The sequence below is a fragment of the Pan paniscus genome, chromosome 2 (genome assembly GCF_029289425.2).
Source record: "Pan paniscus chromosome 2, NHGRI_mPanPan1-v2.0_pri, whole genome shotgun sequence".
Taxonomy (NCBI): Eukaryota; Metazoa; Chordata; class Mammalia; order Primates; family Hominidae; genus Pan; species Pan paniscus.
Genome location: NC_085926.1, coordinates 154,089,623 through 154,103,520, shown reverse-complemented (window position 1 = coordinate 154,103,520; position 13,898 = coordinate 154,089,623). Strand labels below are relative to the sequence as shown.

The window sequence follows — 13,898 nt, the reverse complement described above, 5'->3', positions numbered from 1 at the left end:
CAGGATGGAATGGGGAGATAAAGAAATATTAATTATGTTTTAGACATGCTGAATAGAAGTGACTGTGAATCATCCAGGCAGAATTATCCAGTTCACAGATATGTAAAAATGATAATATGGATGTGGCAGTCAGAAAAGACAAATGGACAAAAGACAAAGATTTCAGAGCTAAGAGTTATAAGCGGTAGTTCATTTACCAAGAATGTGAGTGAGTCAACTCATGGGGAGTGTATAAAGGGAAAAGAAAGCCAGCCAAGCATGAATCTCTGAGAAATACCAAGGTGGAGGGTCAGTGATGAAAGAGAACTCATTCAAAGATAGAGTCAAAGACACTGAGATGTCCCAGCACGGTGGCTCATGCATGTAATCCCAACACTTTGGGAAGCCAAGGCAGGAGGATGGCTTGAGCCCAGGAATTCTAGACCAGCCTGGGCAACATAGGGAGAACCTGTCTCTACAAAAAATAAAAAGAAATTAGCCAGGTGTGGTGGTGCACACCTGTGGTCCCAGCTACTTGGGAGGCTGAGGTGGGAGGATCACTTGAGCCCGGGAGGTAGAGGCTACAGTGAGCTCTGATCACACCATTGCACTCCAGCCTGGGCAACAGAGTGAGACTCCATCTCCAGAAAGAAAAAAAAAAAAGATGCTAAGGAGGGTCAGAAAAACAATGCCCTAAAAGTCAAGAGAGGAGAATAAAAGGGAGGGAGGGCTCAAAGAACAAGGAGAGCCAGGCCTGAAACCTCTCCCTTAGCTATTAGTAAAAGCACACATCACCTTGTAGAGGGCAGTGTTCCTAGAGGGATGGAGACTGAAAGCTAGGGTGCAAGGAGGTAAGAGGTTGAACAGAAATGAGAAGGCAGAAGCAGGTAGGACAGGTCTAGGAAGGAAAGACAGGCAGCAGCTACTGGGAGAGAGTACAAAAGGAAAGGAGTTTCATTTTGTCTGTAAAAAGGAAACACTTGCACAGGCTTGTATTCTGAGAGGGCAGTGACAGAAGGCAGGAACAAGGAATAAAGAAGACAACAGAGGCTGCCATGTCTGGAGAGATGTGGTCCACAGCACAGCCTAGGAGGGAGATGTCAGCTTTGAACAGGAAGGGAACCACTGATGCTACAGAGGTGGAAAGGAATAGGACAGAAACAACTAATACGGACAATTTTGTGAATTAAAAAGCTAAATTTTAAAGGCAATCCTTTAAAGATGGGCTCTAATTTCTCCCCAGAAAAAAAATAGGCAGGTTCTTCAGTTTGGAGTCATGGAGTTGGGCAAAAGAAGGGAACTTGAAAAGAGAGATGAAACACTAAAGTAGCAAGTAAAACAGAACTGAAGGCTTCAAGAAAAGGACCATCCGTTTGAATTGAGCCCCCCAGCAAGGCTGGTCATTGGAGACTTGTGGCCAATTGATTGGCAAAGTGAGATTTTTCTGCACTATGCTCAGTAGCTGCTCCTATGTAGATGCAGAGAAGAGAATATTTAGATTTCCCAAACTTGGGATTTGCAAGGCCAAAGGAAGGAAAGGAAGGAAGTGGGGAAGATATCAGTACAGAAGTTGCAGGGATGGCCTATATGTGTTTAGTTATAGAGAAGTTCAGAACACATTGCCCCCAAAAGGCACCAACTGGCATATTGACAATCTTGAATTAGAGGTACTTGAAAAACAGAAGGTACAAGAAGATCACTCTTCCTCTTTTTAAAAATAGAAGATGAAATTCCCATCTGAAAGGTGTCCTCCCTATACCAGAAAAAAAAAAAAAATACTCCTATCCTCGAGGATGGGAAGTTGGGGCTGAGGGAAATCTGTACAAACCTTGTTACACTAACCCTTATCTTCCTAGTTACTTCTCTACCCAATTAACTGCCCTAGCCCAAGCCCCTTAGCCTTGTCACATTTTCACAATTTACTAATCTTTCTCCAATTCACTATATAAGCATTCAACTCAGGCTGGGTCTTTGGGCCTTCATTTCCTTATGGAATCTTCCATATCACATAAAAGTGACATTAAATACATTTGTATGTTTTTCTCCTATCTGACGTCAACTTAATTCTCAGGCTAATCAGAAAAACTCTAAGAGAATAGAGGTAAAGTTGTGCCTCCCCAGCTGGCTAGGGGAGAAAGTGAAGCCCAGGAAATTGTTGATAATTTGGAGATGGTGAGGCGGGAAGGTAGCTATGGAGGTAACAGGGACATGGGCTTGGGCCTGCTAGTAGAAAAGGTGGCTGTGAGTGGAAGAAGGGATATCAGAGCCTGGAACCATAGAAGATGTTCAGCCCTGAAGACTGAAGGTCACATGAGCTGGGGAAGAGCTTTGCTAAAGTGGGTGGAGTGTCAATGAAGGTCACTGAAGACAACAGGTAGGGACTTAGTGGGGAATAGTGGAAAGGCCTCTAGACCAGTCTTCAGGAATCCTGGGTTTTAATTTTATCCCGCCACTTTCTTTCTGTGTGGCCTTGAGCTTTACACCTACCCTCTCCGAGTTTTTGTTTCCTCTATGAGAACAGAGATATGGAGGTACTGTAATGTTAAATAATATGCATGAGAATTCCTGCCACTTAGTTGGTCTCCATCAGTATTGACTGGATCTGGAGCCTGGCATGTTAGACATGAGCCTGTGGAGCATAGGAGCCCAGGGATGGGAGGGAAAATGGCCCAACCAGTATGGGACAAGAGACAGGAGAAACAGGTATGGGGAAGGAGGGGATACACTTTGGCAGACTTCCCAGTTTTGCTTAGAACTGACCTTACTTACCTTCAGGTGGAGGAAGGCAAAGAGGAGTTACCCTGGAAGATATTTTGATCGTCCTAGGTTGTAAAGATAGACAGCTTTGTTTCACTTGATTTATGAAGACTGTTTTTAAAATCCAGCCAACTTTGTTCTTAGATACCTGTGTCCTTGAACTCATGCCATTTTGGCTGTTCCAGGCACTCTTTCCATCAATTATCTGTCTAGCCAGCATATTCCATTCCTCTGTCTCCACTGGCAACTTCTTTTTAGCCTCCAAACACCTTGCAGGGTCTCCTTCTTTAAGAGATTCTCCCCAGCCTGCCTCCCAGCCCTGAGAGCTCTATTTGTCTCTCTCCACTTCCTTACTAATCAAACTCTGGCCCAAAACAGAGCTGGACAGAATATAAGATTCTTTTTGGTACAACAGGGAGCCTGGAGATGCTACAAAAGGATCCAAGCCAGGCCTGGCAGGGGCAGAATCAAACTGGCAGAAAACAGAATGGAAGGTGGTTACGGAATAGAGGCAGGAGCATGAACACAGAAGGAATAACCATCTTTCACCCAATTCTAATTTAAGTCATCTCTCTGCATTGTATAAGCTTTGGACTGTCTTGGATCCTATGGGGGACAAAAAAATCGTATGTATATAGATAAATACATCACCACTTGTACAATAATAGTAATAGTATAATAATAGCTAACACATGTATAGAATTTACTGAGCGTCACAATTTGCTCTATGGTCATTATGTATACTAACTTATTTAGAGCTCACAACAGTCCTAGGAGGTAGGTATAATTATTATCCCCATTTTACAAATAAGGGGACTGAGGGTCACCAAAATTAAATAACTTGTTGAAGATCACGTATTCTGTAAGTGGTGGCCAAGCCCATGCAGCCTGAGTCAATAGCACTTACAGAGCATTTATACTTATACTTTTTCTCATGTCACTCTCATAATGACCCTGGGAGGCCCAGATGGCATGTATAATTATGCTCATTACCACTAACAAATAAGGAAACTGAGTCCAGGAGATGCAGTGATTGCCTGAGTTCACAGAGTCAGGAAATTGCAGAGTCAAGGACCTAGGTTCTGTACTACAAACCCCTGCAACTGGGGAGAGATGAGTGAGAGAAACTGGCATCTGAGGCTGCTATGGGCAAACAGCAGAGCACAAAGCCAGGCTGGCTACTAGGTGAGCTGCTAGGGACAGCTGAGCACACGTTCAGCCAAGTCAACTTCAATGTTCAGGGGTTCTCTGAACAGCACACAAACCATGCACTGCCGGTTTTATACAGTTAGTGTAAGATTTCTGGAGTGTCCCCATTCTTTCAGGCAGTCACAAGTCCTCCAGTGAATGTGACAATCCCAACAGGGATCCTGGGTCTGGGTCCTAATAGCACCACTGTACCGAATCCCATGGCCTCAATGACTTTGTTTCCATTTTTATTCTTCGGAACCCTGTTCCTTGAGACTTATCTCCCACCCCTTCTCAAAGCCCTCACCTCCCTCAATTTGGCTCTGCACCCTTCTGATCCTCCTACCTCATGTTTCCTTGTCTCCCTCCCGGGGTTCTCTATGCCCCAACTCCACCCCTTGTCGTGGGCGCTCCTCAAGGCCTCATTTCTTTCCACTCTGTATACTCTTCCCAGATGGTCTCATCTCTCTCCATGATGTCCAACATTTAGTTATTTTTGAAGTACTCTTTAAATCAATTATTGTATGGTAAAAAATATATTAAAGGCTAGAACTAAAATTCTTCCTAAGAATGAAACTGTCGGCTGGGCGCAGTGGCTCTCTCCTGTAATCCCAGCACTTTGGGAGGCTGAGGCAGGCGAATCATGAGGTCAGGAGTTCAAGACCAGCCTGGCCAACATGGTGAAACCCGGTCTCTAATAAAAATACAAAATATTAGCTAGGCATAGTGGCGGGCGCCTGTAATCCCAGCTACTCGGGAGGCTGAGGCAAGCCAATCACTTGAACCTGGGAGGCAGAGGTTGCCTTGAGCCGAGATGGCACCAGTGCACTCCAACCCCGGGCAACAGAGTGAGACTCCGCAAAAAAAAAAAAAAAAAAAAAAAAATTGTCTTACTTTAGGAAGATACCTTGTTGGGACATTTGGGTAGAAAAGATAAGACCCAGGGGGAAAAAAAAAACCAACCCTGGAAAGAAGGAGTAGAATATAAAGAAGGCTAAATTGATTTGCTTAAGAAAATGGAAGGAATTTGGAAAATAAGGGTGAAGGAGAAGTGTCCACCTGAGGAAAAGTAGAGATGAGTGGCATAAACTTAGGCTGAGTTGGTAGAAATGGCTGAGGGACTCTTTAAGAAGGATGTCCCTAGGTCAATGTTAGGTTATTTGCACACATGCATGTAAAGCCCCACAATCTCTCCTGAATTTTAATAAATTCTAGTATTAGCCAAGGATTTTCATGAGCCTTTTTATGATCTCTTCTTCATAAAATAAGCAAAATTCTGATTCAATATCTGCATAAATGAGATACAAAATAGGAGCAGGGCCTGTGAGTTTTAGACAATCCACAAACTAATTGGGTGAGAGGCTCCTAAATTCTCAAATATCTTGCAAAAGGTATTAGACTTATGATGAGTGAGGGAATGGGGATTTTAAACCCATCTTATATAGGCACTTAAGAAACATGGATACCTCACACTAATATAATTATAAAGTTATTAAAGTTGCTCATGATAAACATTTTGAATAATACGAAAAAGTAAAAAGAAGGAATACAAATAAACTGCAGTCTGCCTCCCAAATACAACTAGTTTAACATTTTCATGAATAACTCTCCAGTTTCTTTCCTGGTAAAACTTTTTATATAACTTAATAATCTTTTATATACTCCAATGTCACTCCCATATTCTAGACCCACCTTTTCAAATTCCTGTCTATTGAACATCAAGCTTGACATGTCCTAAATTGAGTTCAACGTCTTTACTCCCCCTACCCCACCTCACGGCCTTTCCTCTTTCAGATAATGATGAAACCATCCACTGACTCATCAAGCCTTAGAGCCTTTTTTAACTCCTCCTTCCATTTCTCCCCACACACAGCCAACTAGTCACCAGGTTCATTGAGGTAAGCCTCCATGGAGTCATTCAAAGATGGAGTCCCTCTGATTCACTGTGTTCACGCACCTACCACCATTACTGGCCTGCTCATTCACATCCTCATCTCCTCGTGACTGGACTCCCAGATAAGCCTCCTAGAGGGCATCCTTACCTTCTCTCTGTATTCTTTCCAGCCAATCCAACGCATCATTGTTTGATTGACAGTCCCCAAGGAGAGCTTTATCAAATTACTCCACTGCTAGAGAATTTCAAATCACTCCAGTGCCCACCAGTGTAAGCACCAACTCCTCACCCTGGCACTCGGGACTCTCATAAATGCCATTATTTTTTCCATCATGTTGGGTTACTTAATTTCTCCCCCAAATGCATTTCACGCTGCTCCCTTCTAACCTCTGTCTCGTGTTGTTTCCTCTGCTAGACTTCCCCTCTCTTGATAGTTTACCCATCTGTCATGGGCTGGATTTTGTTCCTCTCAAAACCCATATGTTGAAGGCCTAATCCTCAGTATGTCAGAATATGCTTGTATTTGGAAATAGGACCTTTAAAGAGGTAATTAAATTAAAATGAGATCATTAGGGTGTGCTCTAATCTAAGATAGCTGGTGTCCTTTGAAGAAGAGGAGATTACAATACAGACACAGAGTAAAGGATGGCCATATGAGGACACAACCAGAAGGCAGCTCTCTGTAAGCCAAGGAGAGAGGCCTCAGGAGAACCCTACCCTGCCCATACCTTGATCTCAGACTTCCACTGTCCAGGGCTATGAGAAAATAAATTTCTGTTCCTCAGTCACCTAGTCTGTGGTACTTTGCTGTGGCAACCCAAACAAACTAATGTACCATCTTCAAGGCCAATCTCTGTTTCCACCTTCTTCATGTGACATTTCTGTTCTCCCTCCCTGAGACCTGCATGACACTCTGCTTAGCTTATTTGCCTATCTACTCTCCTGGGTGAGGCATGAATCCCGCCTCGTTCTTCAGGACAGATGATGTTTTACTCATCTCTATCGTCATCATTGCACCTAACTCAGAGCCTTGCATGTGGTAGGTATTCAAAAAGCAGTTATTGGACTGTATTTAAAAAATTTATTGCAGAATAATTCACTGAAATATTACTGTAAAAAAAAGTAGAAAATGGATCACTGTAAGCAGTAATAAACATGTCATAATTTTTTTGTTTTTGGTATTCTCCAGGTACCAGGCATTTTCCTCTGATACTGAATATCCAAGAAAAGAAAGTTGTTAGGCAAACCAAAATAAATGTCTAGTCTTTTAAAAGTTTAAATAGCTAAGTAACTCCCTTTTTACATGGTAACATGCTTTAAATCCACAACTAGTCAGTATGGCACAATGAAACAAACATTGGTTTATGAGTCAGACTAATCTGGTTCCATGCTTGGCTCCACCATTTACTTCCTATGTAACCATTATCAGATTATTTCACCTCTCCAAGTCTGCTTCCTTATCTGTAAAATGGAAATGTACATAACTACTTTATAGGATTGGCATGAGGATTGAATTACAAATAAGATTAGAGAAGCTGGATTGGAATCCCAGCTTTCCACCATTTATAGGCTGAGTGACCTCTGACAACTTATTTAATCCTTCTAAGCCTTCATTTCCTCAATTATAGAAGGAGGATGATGGCAATAATAGTACCAAGCTAATAAGCCTGCTGAGAGAATTACTTGGGTATCTGAAACAGTAAATGTTCAATATATGTTAAGCGATACAATGTCAGCATTAAAGTGACTAATACAGAGCCTACCACATAGATAATATACAATAAATCATATTTATTAATATTATTACTTACACTAGGATGATTTACGTTAAAAACATAACTATGGTCATGAAAGAAAAGTGGTTTTTTCCTTATACTCAGTCAATTGTACATTTTCTAAGGGAGAAGTTCAGTATTTGAAGCAATTCAATCTTTTCCTGAGTGAAAATAGTTTTGAGCAACAGCATTGACAGAGCAATATGTAGTCTCATCACTTTCGGTCCATTCTATTGTTGCCTTTGGTGCCTGCGGTTACACCTCATTGCATGCAGCCAGAACTTTTACAGAGTCATTTCATGCAAAGGTAGACAGGAAGATAAAGCTGTTAGTGAAGCTAGTTCAGCTCCATGACAGGTGCCTTCTGAGGGAGTCCAAAATGGGCTGCTTCCCCACCTCAAAACACATGTATGTGGCTGGGTCCTTCCACGTGAAATAACGAGCAATTAGCCAGAAGAACACGGGGGAAGAATGCAGGGGGTGAGGGGGTGGGGGGGCGGTTCCAAACCAGGGAATAATAAAGAATATTTTAAAATTGTTTTTAATTTTATAAAATTTTATATCCCCCCTTCTGGAATGGAATGGAAAGGAAAGGTATAAATGGACTATAATATTTTTCAGAAGTAGTACTTACATTTATATATAGTATTAGCATGGAACTATAAACCCTTTTCTTAAGTCTTTACTATTTTGAAAATTCAACTGTGTCAAGCACATAATAAAAGCTTAGTAAATATTCCTTGAATTTCAATTCATCAATAAATTCATATCTATTTCAATGACTTCAGGAAAAATAAACCTTATATAATATTATATTGGTGATTCTCAAAGAATCACTGGAGTGGAGAAGCAGATGCTCATTACAATCACTTAGTTAAAAAATAGTAAATCTTGAGAAACAATTTTATTAAGTAAAAAAACACATTCATTCTGTACCTACCATATGCCAAGTAGGTTCTCAAAAAATAAAGATAAATTAGATTATCTATCCTTTCAAGGTTGAATAGATAAATCCTTCCCCAATCCAATGGACTCTTAATGCAAAGAGAATTAACTCTAGAAGGGCTCTGCTCCCTTTCTTCAATTTTCTTCCATGAAACAATGGAGCAGAGTGGAAAGAAAAGTGAAGTCAGGCTTCTGGGCATCTCTGTCGTGCTACATCTTCTCTTTTCCCCACTAGGGGTAGGAGTGTCTTCTCAACTTTGTGGAGATTTCTGGAGTAAAACCTCAGAATCAAAGAATGCTGGAGCCAGAGGTCATCGTAGAGGTCTCCTTGCCTCATAGTTCTCAACCCCAGTTTCTAAATGACTGTGAGGGTCAATATACTCCTAAAGTTTTATATCTAGTTGAAACCCACTGATAGAGTCTATGGTTTTCCTTTTACAGGCAAGAAAGCAGGTTCACAGGAACACGGAAAGCTTGCCTAAAATCACAGTGGAAACTCGAATCCAGGTCTCCTTACTTCAAATACCAAACTTTCTTTAACCCTGGGATCCCAAGATGAGCTCTAGGAAGTCTGGTGACCCTTCCTAAAATTGTATGTAAAATTTGGATATGGGCGGGGTGCGGTGGCTCACACCTGTAATCCCAGCGCTTTGGGAGGCCAAGGCGGGTGGATCACGAAGTCAGGAGTTTGAGACCACCCTGACCAACATGGTGAAAACCCGTTTCTACTAAAAATACAAAAATTAGCTGGGCATGGTGGCGGGCGCCTATAATCCCAGCTACTCGGGAGGCTGAAGGAGAATCGTTTGAACCCGGCAGGCGGAGGTGGCAGTGAGCCAAGATCATGCCATTGCACTCCAGCCTGGGCGACAGGGCGAGACTCCGTCGCAAAAAAAGATATGCATGCCTGTGTACATTTAAATGAGATGAGGATCCATGGCTTTTGACAAATTCCCAAAAAAATTAAAAACGGCCGGGCGCAGTGGCTCACGCATGTAATCCCAGCACTTTGGGAGGCCAAGGCGGGCGGATCACGAGGTCAGGAGATCGAGACCATCCTGGCTAACACGGTGAAACCCCGTCTCTACTAAAAATACAAAAAAATTAGCCAGGCGGGGTGGCAGGCGCTTGTAGTCCCAGCTACTCCGGAGTATGAGGCAGGAGAATGGTGTGAACCTGGAAGGCAGAGCTTGCTGTGAGCTGAGATTGCGCCGCTGCACTCCAGCCTGGGCGACAGAGAGAGACTCCGTCTCAAATAAATAAAGAAATAAAGAAATAAAAATACCATAAATTCAAATTTGCATTAGTTATTTCCCAGGCAATTATAAGAAGTATCTGGGTATAGTGAGCAGGATTGGCCATGTGTGACTGAGGGTTAGAACCCCACATAACGTGATTGGGGAGATGTGGTATGAGCCCCACTCTATAAGAACTCGCCAGTTTCCTCCCAAACTTTTGCCTGAAATTGCTTTGTGAGTTAACGGATTTCGTACTATTCAAATGCAGATGTCCCTGGAGAAACAACAGAAGTCATTGTCACGTACAATAAAGTTGACATCATCATATTGCCTTCAAAAAGCTGTGGAGTAGCTGCAAGCAGATTTGAAGGATGGGGAAGGGACAGAGGCACTACAGGGACCCTATGCACTGAGGGATGGGAGAGCTCCACGGAGGAAGTGGCACAAAAATGGAGGCAGGTGGGCCTCAAAAACCCAAAGCACCATCCGGTTGCCGCCATGATAGAACAGCAGAAGCGTACGGGCCCAGAGTTACCGCTGGTCCCAGTCAAGCGGCAGCGGCATGAGTTGCTGTTGGGAGTGGCGGGATCGGGCCCTGGAGCCAGGCAGCAGCGGGCGACGCCAGGAGCTTTGCTGCAAGCAGGACCTCCGAGGTGTTCCTCCCTTCAAGCCCCAATCATGCTGCTCTCTGGACATGAAGGGGAAGTATACTGCTGCAAGTTCCACCCCCAACGGATCCACCTTAGCATCTGCAGGATTTGACCGACTGATATTGTTGTGGAATGTCTATGGTGACTGTGATAACTCTGCCATACTGAAGGAACACAGTGGAGCAGTGATGGAACTGCATTACAACACAGATGGCAGTATGCTCTTCCCAGCATCCACAGATAAAACTGTGGCTGTGTGGGATAGTGAAACAGGCAAGAGGGTTAAAAGGCTAAAGGGACATACTTCCTTTGTGAATTCCTGTTATCTAGCCAGCTTGTTTGCACTAGCAGTGACGATGGCACAGTTAAGCTTTGGGACTCTGGAAGAAAGCAGCCATCTAAACATTTCAGAACATGTACCAGGTGTTAGCTGTGACCTTCAATGACACAAGTGATCAGATTATTTCTGGTGGAATAGACAATGATATCAAGGTCTGGGACCTGTGCCAGAACAAACTAACCTACACCATGACAGGCCATGCAGATTCAGTGACTGGCCTGAGCTTAAGTTCTGAAGGCTCTTATCTCTTGTCCAATGCAATGGACAATACAGTTCGTGTCGGGGATGTCTGGCCATTTGCCCCCAAAGAGAGGTGTGTAAAGATAGTTCAAGGAAATGTGCACAACTTTGAAAAGAACCTTCTAAGATGTTCTTGGTCACCTGATGGAAGCAAAATAGCACCTGGCACAGCCGACAGGTTTGTGTATGTGTGGGATACCACAAGCAGGAGAATACTGTATGAGCTTCTCGGCCATGCTGGCTCCATCAATGAAGTTGCTTTCCACCCTGACTAGCCCTTCATTATCTCAGCATCGAGTGACAAGAGACTATTGGGATATGGAATGGAAGACTCCAAGGCTACTTGTCTTTGAGACCTCAGACTGCATAAGTGACGTCAAATATTTATTGCCTAGGCTAGCACCCTTCCTTCAGATGACCATTACTGGCAAGAAACAGAGGAGGTGGTGGCCATATTCCAAAAGCCACTGCTATCCCATTTCACCAGGATGACTAAGGCAAGCTCCCTGTGGCCTCTAAAATCCACCTGCCTGATTTCAGGAACTGTTTTGTTTTGTTTTGTTTTTTGAGACGGAGTCACGCTCTGTCACCCAGGCTGGAGTGCAGTGGCGCATCTCTGCTCACTGCAAGCTCCGCCTCCCAGGTTCACGCCATTCTCCTGCCTCAGCCTCCTGAGTAGCTGGGACTACAGGCACCTGCCACCATGCCCGGCTAATTTTTTGTATTTTCAGTAGAGACAGGGTTTCACTGTGTTAGCCAGGATGGTCTCGATCTCCTGACCTTGTGATCCACCCGCCTTGGCCTCCCAAAGTGCTGGGATTACAGGCATGAGCCACCATGCCTGGCCTTCAGGGACATTGTATTTTATTTTTTCTTTTTCTTTTTTCCTGTTTTCTAATGCCTGCCCAATGTGACAAATTTGCTGGTTGGGATTTTTTTTTATTTAGTAACTGGCTTGTATGATATTTTCTTTCTGTATTTCTCTAAGTGATTTTGTATTAAAAACATTTGCATTAAAAGCCTTAAAAAATAAAAAGCAAACAAACCCAAAGCACCTCTGTTTTCTGTTGATGACAGTCCTGAGGGGTAAAAATCCAAACTCACTGCAACAGATCAGAAGCCTCATGAGCTGACAATTTGGCTGAGACCACTCTAAGCCCTGTGACGTTCTCCACCAAATAGTTGAGTAGGTAAATAAATAAATATTGTGGCAGCCAGAGAAACACCACGTTTCCCTGAATAATTCCACTTGTAGACTTGAGGAATAGTTCAACAACTAGCATCTGGTAAAGTTAGCTAGAAGCTGCCATATCTTCTAAAAGTGAAAGCTCACTGACAGATGCCCCCCCTCATTGGCAGCCCAAGCCCAGTCTTCCTGATGCCTTTTTAGACCCCTGCATTGGTGGCTCCATGCCTCCTGATGGGAGGTTGAGCTGCTATGAGAACAAGAGGGTCAGTGGAAGTGACCACATTGGCTAAATATCAGCCCCTCCAGCTCTTCTCGACCTCAGGCACACTGATGTATGGGGTAGCTAACCAGCTTCAAAGAAAAGACCTAAAAAAGGACTTGGTAGGTATGTGGGTCCCTGATTTCCCATTGATACTTTGACTATAGGCTGGAACAGTCAGGGTGTCAGGGAAGGGCTCACCCATTCCTTAAAGAGTAAAGAAGCATGGCATTCTCTGCTGGGAGAATTTTATTTTGCTGAATACTGTAGATCCTGCTAACTACCTACCCTTCTGATGGATGTTCACACAGCTAAAGAGCTCCTCCTGCTGAATTCTCATCAAGAAACTGGCTGCAGAAAGCAGCTCCTCCTTATAAGCTCTGCATGTAGCCCTCTGTCAGCTACATAATGTTTCTAATTCCTAGCCAAGAACAAACCACTAAAAATTAATTATTGCTTGAAGGGAACAAAGAGAGAAAATACCAAGTGTTTAATTCCTAAAATTATTTTGAGTAAAATTGGAGATAAGAAGGCTAGCCTTGAGCAATATCTTTGTCCCCAAATGTATAATGTATTAGAGTTCTCTAGAGAACCAGAACTAACAGGAGGTAAACATAAAGAGATCATTACAAGGAATTTGTTCATATGATTATAGAGGCTTAAAAGTCCCATAATCGGTAGTCTGCAAGCTGGAGACCCAGGAAAGTTGGTGGTGTTGTTCCAGTACGAGTCTGAAGGCCTGAGGACCAGGAGAGCCAATGTTATATGTCACTGTCTGAGGGCAGAAGGCCAACGTCCCAGCTCAATCAATTGGGCAAAGAGAGTGAATTCTGCCTTCCTCCATCTTTTCTTCTATTCAGGTCCTCCACTGATTGGATGATGGCCACTCACATCAGGAAGGGCAATCTGCTTCACACAGTCCTCTGGTACAAATGCTGATCTCATTGGAAACACCCTTACAGACACACCCAGAAATAACATTGAAACAAACATCTGGGCACCCTGTGGCCCTGTCAAGTTGACATATAAAATTAACCATCGCATACAATTTGTTGCATTTTTTTTTTTGTTACATAGAGTGTTAATAATACTGGATAAGAACTGAGAATTAATGCTGTCATTTAAAGATGGGGAAACTGAGGTCCCTAGAGAGGTTAAGGGGCTTGACTGAGACTCCCACTGACAGTTGGATAGACCTGGAAGTAAAACCCAGATGAACTATGCTATTTTCTTTCCTACTGACCACTGGACGGTAATTGCTCTTATTACCTGGAAGATTCATAACCCATTTCCAGTGTGTTTAACATTTATAACTAATTAGTTAAAACTAGGAAGAGTTTCACTTACAGACATTGATTTTTTGTGTATTTTTTAGACCCTCTTCTTCCCATTGTCTTATTACACCCTCACTCCCTCATCTCGGAAACACCCTGGTTAACTCACT

At 43.1% G+C, this 13,898-nt stretch overlaps 1 protein-coding gene and 1 pseudogene across 2 annotated transcripts in view; one reads left to right on the top strand and one right to left on the bottom strand.

Moving 5' to 3' along the window:
- KCNAB1 (potassium voltage-gated channel subfamily A regulatory beta subunit 1) overlaps nt 1–13,898 on the bottom strand; it is a 418,964-nt gene that overhangs the window by 352,778 nt on the left and 52,288 nt on the right. The gene's annotated exons all lie outside the window — the stretch shown is intronic.
- LOC103783671 (U5 small nuclear ribonucleoprotein 40 kDa protein-like) lies at nt 10,207–12,397 on the top strand (annotated as a pseudogene).